At 40.7% G+C, this 7,457-nt stretch overlaps 1 protein-coding gene across 2 annotated transcripts in view; it reads right to left on the minus strand.

The window, feature by feature from the left end:
* RB1CC1 (RB1 inducible coiled-coil 1) overlaps positions 1 to 7,457 on the minus strand; it is a 71,968-nt gene that overhangs the window by 63,657 nt on the left and 854 nt on the right. The gene's annotated exons all lie outside the window — the stretch shown is intronic.

Below are 7,457 nucleotides of genomic sequence, written 5' to 3' on the forward strand. Positions count from 1 at the left end.
CTTACCACATCCTTTCTCTCTAAATTGGAGAGGCATGGATGTGAAGGATGGACAGTTCAGTGGATTAAGAATTGGTTGGCTGGTCGCAGCCAAAGGGTTGTGATCAATGGTTCTGTGTCAGGGTGGAGGCCGGTCACAAGCGGCGTCCCTCAGGCGTGAGCGCTTTCCAACATGTTTATCAGTGACACAGACGATGGCATTGAGTGCACCCTCGGCACTAATGACACCAAGCTGAGCGGTGCAGTCTATACGCTGGAGGAAAGGGAAGCCATCCAGAGGGATGTGGACGGGCTGGAGAAGTGGGCCCATATGAAAGGTGTTGCACTTGGGCCGGGGCAATCCCAGGTGTTTATAGAGACTGGGTGAAGAACCCGTTGAGAGCAGCCGTGTGGAGAAGGACTTGGGGGTCCTGGTAGACAAGAAGCTGGACATGAGCCAGCAGTGCGCGCTCGTATCCCAGAAGGCCAACTCTATCCTGGGCTGCACTGAAAGAGGAGTGGCCTGCAGGGAGGGGGAGGTGGTTGTTCCCATCTACTCGGCTCTTGTGAGGCCCCACCTGGAGTACTGCTTCCAAGCCTGGAGCCCCCAGCACAAGAAAGACTCAGAGCTCTCAGAACGAGTCCAGAGGAGGACCACTGAGATGATCAGAGGGCAAGAGCACCTCTCCTATCACAGAATCACAGAATCACAGAATTGTAGGGTTGGAAGGAACCCCCAGAGATCATCGAGACCAACCCCCCTGCCAAAGCAGGTTCCCTACACCAGGTCGCACAGGTAGGCGTCCAGGCGAGACTTGAATATCTCCAGAGAAGAAGACTCCCCAACCTCCCTGGGCAGCCTGTTCCAGTGCTCCGTCATCCTCACCGTGAAGAAGTTCTTACGCACATTCGTGCGAAACTTCCTATGCTGCAGCTTATGCCCGTTTCCCCTTGTCCTGACTCCACATACCACTGAAAAGAGACTGGCCTCACCGCTATAGCCGCCACACCTCAGATATTTATAAACCTGGATCAGGTCCCGTCTCAGTCGTCTTTTCTCAAGGCTAAACAGGCCCAGTTCACTTAGCCTTTCTTCATAGGGGAGATGCTCCAGGCCCTTCACCATCTTTGTGGCCCTCCGCTGGACTCTTTCCAAGAGATCCCTGTCTTTTTTGTACTGGGGAGCCCAGAACTGGACACAGTACTCCAGATGCGGCCTTACCAGGGCAGAGTAGAGGGGGAGGATCACCTCCCTCGACCTGCTGGACACGCTCTTCTTAATGCACCCCAGAATGCCATTGGCCTTTTTGGCCACGAGGGCACACTGCTGGCTCATGGCCAACCTGTCGTCCACCAGGACGCCCAGGTCCCTCTCTGCAGAGCTCCTCTCCAGTGTAGCTTCTTGCAAGTTCAGACAGAACTTACGAATTCTAGGAAATAAATAGTTTCAAACAACTTTATGAGGCAACAAGCATATTATTAGACATTATGTCATGACTCCATATGTACATAATTATAAAACTTCAGTTCTGAGGGTTAGCATCTATTTATATTGTTCTATTCACAGTATTTGAGGAACTGCCAAAATACAATCCACATATCAATCAGACCATTTTTCCCCCCAACAGTTTAAAAAAAAAAAGAGGGGGGAAAAGTTTACTAGCTTTTGCAAAACCCCAAACCTCATATCTCTTATCTGTCAGAAAGTGAAGTTTCTGCATCTTGGTTACAAGTCAGAAAACAAGCCAAAGTTTTCTGACATTCTTATTGCTAGGAAACAGCTTACAGTTTGTAGAAGCACTCTTTTTTTGCAGTAGTTTGTTAACTGGTGGAAACAGTCTTTCCACAGCTGTTTGCAACTGTGTCTTTGACAAAAATTAACTGAAGATTGAGTCAGTTTTCTTCTTTTTTTAAGTGTATAATTTTGCCATTTCAAAAGCAAATGCAGACTACCTATCTCTCTCACATTACGGTGATTAATACTTTACAAAAAATGGTGCTCTTCAGTATGTAGAGGTTCAGGTGGTTTTATTCAAGTTACTGACTAACTCCATACGAGTGGGAAGGTTTCCCCTACAGAAATGAACTTTTGAAAAATAATTAGCATGTAAAATCTTACCGTGTTTGCAAACAATCCTGCAAGAAACAGCCAACAAGCATTCCTTTCCTTCTTAGATCAAGATCAGACAAGTCAGCACAAATGCTTCTCCTTCACTAACCCTCTCTCTGGCTAACCAAGACCACGATCAAAAACACTGATTACAGCCTGAGCACCAGCCTTATGAATCCCTTTCCTCAGTCAGTTGTCCTGATCCTCTCCCCGCACCAACTTTCAGCTGCACATCTTTCCAGTTATATGCTGTAAACTGAATTACTTTGCTGGAACAACTTTGAACTCTTTCTAGGACTGCTGTCTGCCATGCAACCCTCCAAACTATTACTCCAGAGCTAAGGGCAGGAAAAAAGCTGATGGATACAGGAGGTAACCAAGTCAGCACTATCACTCAAGGAAAGAAGTGAAAATTTTCAAAAGGTGTCACTCAAATTCCTAACTACACATGCCATCATCAGGTACGAATTAAATTCTTATAAATTGTAAACGTTTAAAATAACACTAAAGTTTCCAGCAGTAAAGGAATCAACCACAGTCTTGCTGAAGCGTTCAAACGATTAGCAGCTTCCAAACTTGCTGCAAACTTTTTTCCTCATAGCTAGTGCTTCACCAATGAACCACCTCCTATTTATCAAATTCTTTTTAAAATATATCTACATGAAACAGACGAGCAAAGAACCAGTTACTTGCAGAACTGACATAAACCTCATCAAGACATTCAAGAAAATCACAACTAGATTTTTGGCACATCAGCTATTTGCATTTTACACAATTAAAAATAACCTTCAGGCCTCTACTGACAAATCTAAAAGATAAGAACAATGTATTGAGAAATGACAAAAACTGCATGGTGGGCATGAAGAACATAATATCTCTAGAAAGTATTTAGTAGCTTTCAACAAGTCTTCTTTGCTTTTCCTAGATAAATCTTTGGCAGTTTAAAACAGCCAACAAAGCACATTAATAAATCCCTCCGTGGAATATTACCAACTTAAGAAATAGACAACTCAGAGATTAAAAAAAACCCAACCCCACACCCACAAAGGTTTATACACTACAATTACACCTCTACCTTATTCAACCCCAATTGTGGCGTTTGCAGTCAGAACATTCACGCGAAATTGCTTTGTTGTATTACACATGCTTTGTTCAGCTTATTGGTATTTTGCCTTCAAGTCTTTCATATGACATAAGTAAAGGCAAATTTACACACTCCACCCCCTCTTTTGGTCTGACTGGGATGTGAGAATTTTTAAATGATATTCTCATTTTTTGTTTAAAGAAATGTTAACTGAAAGGAATTTAATGCAAACCCAATCAGTAGGCAATACAAGTATCCATACAAAGTATTTTAAATTAGAATAGACAAATAAGTCATCTGGAGTTTACAGGCAGAATGCCTGCAATCTAACATAAGCATAATATATTTGAAAAGAGTTGCTAGTCCAGTTACACAATATATTCTTACATAAGAACCTCCATTTCATCTGAATTTAAAAGAAATATACACTCTGGAGGACGAAACTAAAACTATCACTGAAAGCACCATTTTATCAGTATAAACTGCCTAGTCCAGACACAACTACACCAAATAAGGATCAAATACCTATACTTTTGACATATCAGCACTAATAGTAGGCATAAATGAACCTAAAACAGAATGTGAGATAGAATACTGACATTTGCAATCCCTAAAGTATCAGAAAATGTTAAAAGAATGGAAATTGCTGCAGCCATATCTGCAACATCCATAACAGACAGAAGAGCTTACTTGACAGAATGTAGCACAAACATACTCGTCCATACAACAAACATGGCAGGTGAGTTCCATCATGTACAAAAGAGAACATGAGCACAATCCAAATTTGAGCAACTAACTCAAATGTTCACAGACATCAGATCTCAAAAGTGCCTTTTAGAACTGACTGTTTTGCTGAGAGGTATGATTTTTGAACTCGCAATGGAAATTGTCTTTCAATTACTTCTCCAGTGCCACTTTCTACCTCAAAAATACACATTGCATATACATCTATGACTCTATGATTCTGTGATTGCATTCAATCTGTTCAAACCGAAAGCACAACGCTAGCCTTTCAAGCACATCGCCAAGCATAATAATGAAGATTGCTGTACTGTGACTATCATACAGACACTCTGTCCAAATAAAAAAAAAGAAGGCAATTTTAATGCTGAACATACTATTTCCCAAACACTAACAAATCTTTCTTAATATCCTGAAAGTGTAAAAATACCTTTAAAAAAAACAAAAACAAAAACCTTGGGAGGTAAGAAAATATGAGTTATTTCATAGCAAGGAAATAAAAAAAGAGCTCTGTAGTCAGAACACAGCAAAACAGATCAGGAACATCTGAAACCCTAAGTCAGCTAAGTGGTTTGGCATTTTATTTTTTCAATCAACAGGTAACCAATGAAGATTGGCATTTTTCTCCAATCACAGAGCAGCAAGTCATTTCATACAGAAGGCAGGCTACCCCTTTCTTCAACAGCTGATTTTCTAGATACACCAACTACTATAGATTATATATAGCACACGCTAATCACTTCACCTTGATGTGATAAAGGCAGCAGGCCTGGCTGCAAATCAGTTCCCAGAAGAAAATGTCAACATCTTGGATGCACATAAGAAGCTACACTAGCAACTGCCACTGCCTGAGTACACAGTTTGAGCTCAGAACCCTACTGGAAAATACACACCTGTAGACAGCCAGAAGATAAGTAAGAATTTTCCTGACAGCCAGTAGTTCTCTCCTGGTCAGTCAACAGCGATCAGCCCCCTTTGAATCTGAGTGAAAATTTTAAATCAACAAATCTGTTTTGATATTTCTATCAACAACCACCAAGAATTCAGACTTAGATATTATTTATTATTAACAATTCAGATACATTAAAACACCACTGGCTTTAGAAAGCATTGCTGAAGTACATCCGCTACCAGTTCTTCCCACAGAGGGAAACACCCAATGTCTTCCAACCTTCTTTTCAACTGAACTCAAAACTAAATTAAAAGAGTACCTGAAATAGAAGTTAACTCATAGACAAGTGACTTTCACAGTAGCCACAGAATCCTTCACTAGTTCATAAAATAAGTTACTGCCAGTGATTTCTCAATCATCAATCATTTTTATGACTAAGAGACCACATGAGAGTCTTTCAAAATGTTTACCTAAACCATTACTCTGACAAATCAGCTACAAAATGCACACTAACTCTAGCAGCTAGGTTAGTAATTTCCATATTAGTGATACTTTTTTGCCTGTTTGGTATCAGTGCATTCAATCAGGTGATATAACACAATACTATTATAATCTTATAGACAAGTGTTTGCTACTTCATTGATCACTACTGCTGAGAATATCAATAGTTTATGGTCTAAGTGCAAAGTTGGTAATTTTTCAAAGAATTTCACCTTTCTACCATTTCATTTTCCTCTTCAGAAATTCCTCAAGCAATATCATGTAGCTGTGAACCCAACATTGGGAGCACAACTCCTCTTGTACAATACACATGTAAGAGAGGCATGACAGCTGGGACAGTGTCCAAATGGCTCTGGAGTAGCTCAGATGACAGCCGGGTATGCATGCTATGGCTCAGAGCACCCACCTTAGACAACAGTTTTTCATTTTAACTTGTTTCACTTGACTGTAATATACAAGCAAGTCCACTCTATGCAATAAAAAAAAAAATCTCTAGATCTTCACACCGTTCTAAGTCAGCCTTCTACTCAAACTAGCTGCTAGATTAAAAACAAGGGTCTATGGATCATACTTACAACCACCAACACTACAGTTTAAGACAGTGACAATTTCTGTCAAACAATTTCCCACTCTGTCACCATCTTATCAAAAGGAGGAGAAGGACACACGCTATTCCTCTCCTTCCATATACACCTAACCCATTTAATCACAATAACTGAAAACTGCAGGTTTATACATGGTTTAGAAACTATATTTTTCACCTTAACTCTCCCGGAACCATACATAATCTTAGCTGCATTCAGATCTCACGCAGGGACAAGCAACGTCTTAACCAGACACCACAAAAGACCTCAAAATAACCAATGTCCTCTTCTCCAGCAAATGCAAATCTGCCTCATATGCTTCTAATTATAAATATGGTAACATGACATGGGGACAGAGCCAGCTCCTTGAGTAGGATCCCAGAGACTACTAACCCAAATCTGTATCAAGCAGAAGGCTGGGTCAACAGACTACAGCACAACTTGGTTTTGCTTACAGAGAAAAAAACAAAACAAAACAAAAAACCCATACAAACTGCACAATGGTAATAGACTTCCAAATTGCAGTTAAGTCTACCTTACACTAGTGCATTGTCCCAAAAGTTCCTGCTTGTATTTCTGGGGTCCTTACTCCACATTCGTAAGTTAATTTTTTCTTCACTACTCCCAGTATAATAAAATAAAACCATTTTGAGCTTTAGATAGCATTTAAAGTAAGTACCATTAGATTCTCTGCAGAATTTCATTTAAACTAAACTTAGTGAGTAATGTCTCATTTCTTTCTTGTATGCTCCCCTTGGCACTACAGCTTATCTGAAAATAGATAACACAGTTCATTTGCTTTATCTTCTAAAAACATCCAAGGTACTAGGCTGTTTTAAGCTTTTGCTCTTTTTTAAAAAAGTTTACAACTTAAACATACCATCAACGTTTCTTTCATTGAAGTACTTTTCGTACCTAGCATCCTAAAAATACTGCCCAACAACATGAACCTCAACTGGGAGCTGTCCCTGCATTATCTTTCCAACAGAGGTGAGATATCTTCTACTGCACAGTGAACTAACCAATTTCAAGAGCATCTTCCCTAAAGGCTGCCATGCCAACTACTTCACACATTTAAGTAGGGGCAGAGACAACACATGACCTCCTCATTCCCTCCCATAATGAGACAAAGGTGAAACTTTCAATGTGAACTCAGCAAATGGCTCATTGATAGAACATCCTTCCTCAGACAAAGAGTCTCTCCTTAAATAAATAAATTAAAATAATTAAAAAAATTGAGATTATAACAGTTTAAGGAGGCAAAAAAACTAACATTTGGAAGTCGTTTCTGAGTATTTTGGTTTTAGGCACAATTTATCATTTTAATCTCTAGATAAAGATGAGGCGTCACAAGGATCTGTCCCTGCAGCTGTCCCACACACCCCTGTAACCTCAGCCAGCAGTCACTCACAACTCCGGGGGCACTGAGGACGAGCAGCAGCTCAGCCCCGCAGAGCTGCCTGACAGCACGCTCACAAACAGTAACGAGAAAACAACGGGAGAGCTCGGCACACGCTTCCTCGGGAACAACGATAAGTAAACACTGGAAACGGCGGCAGCGCACCGG

Source organism: Meleagris gallopavo, chromosome 3 (assembly GCF_000146605.3).
Source record: "Meleagris gallopavo isolate NT-WF06-2002-E0010 breed Aviagen turkey brand Nicholas breeding stock chromosome 3, Turkey_5.1, whole genome shotgun sequence".
In the NCBI taxonomy this organism is placed as follows: Eukaryota; Metazoa; Chordata; class Aves; order Galliformes; family Phasianidae; genus Meleagris; species Meleagris gallopavo.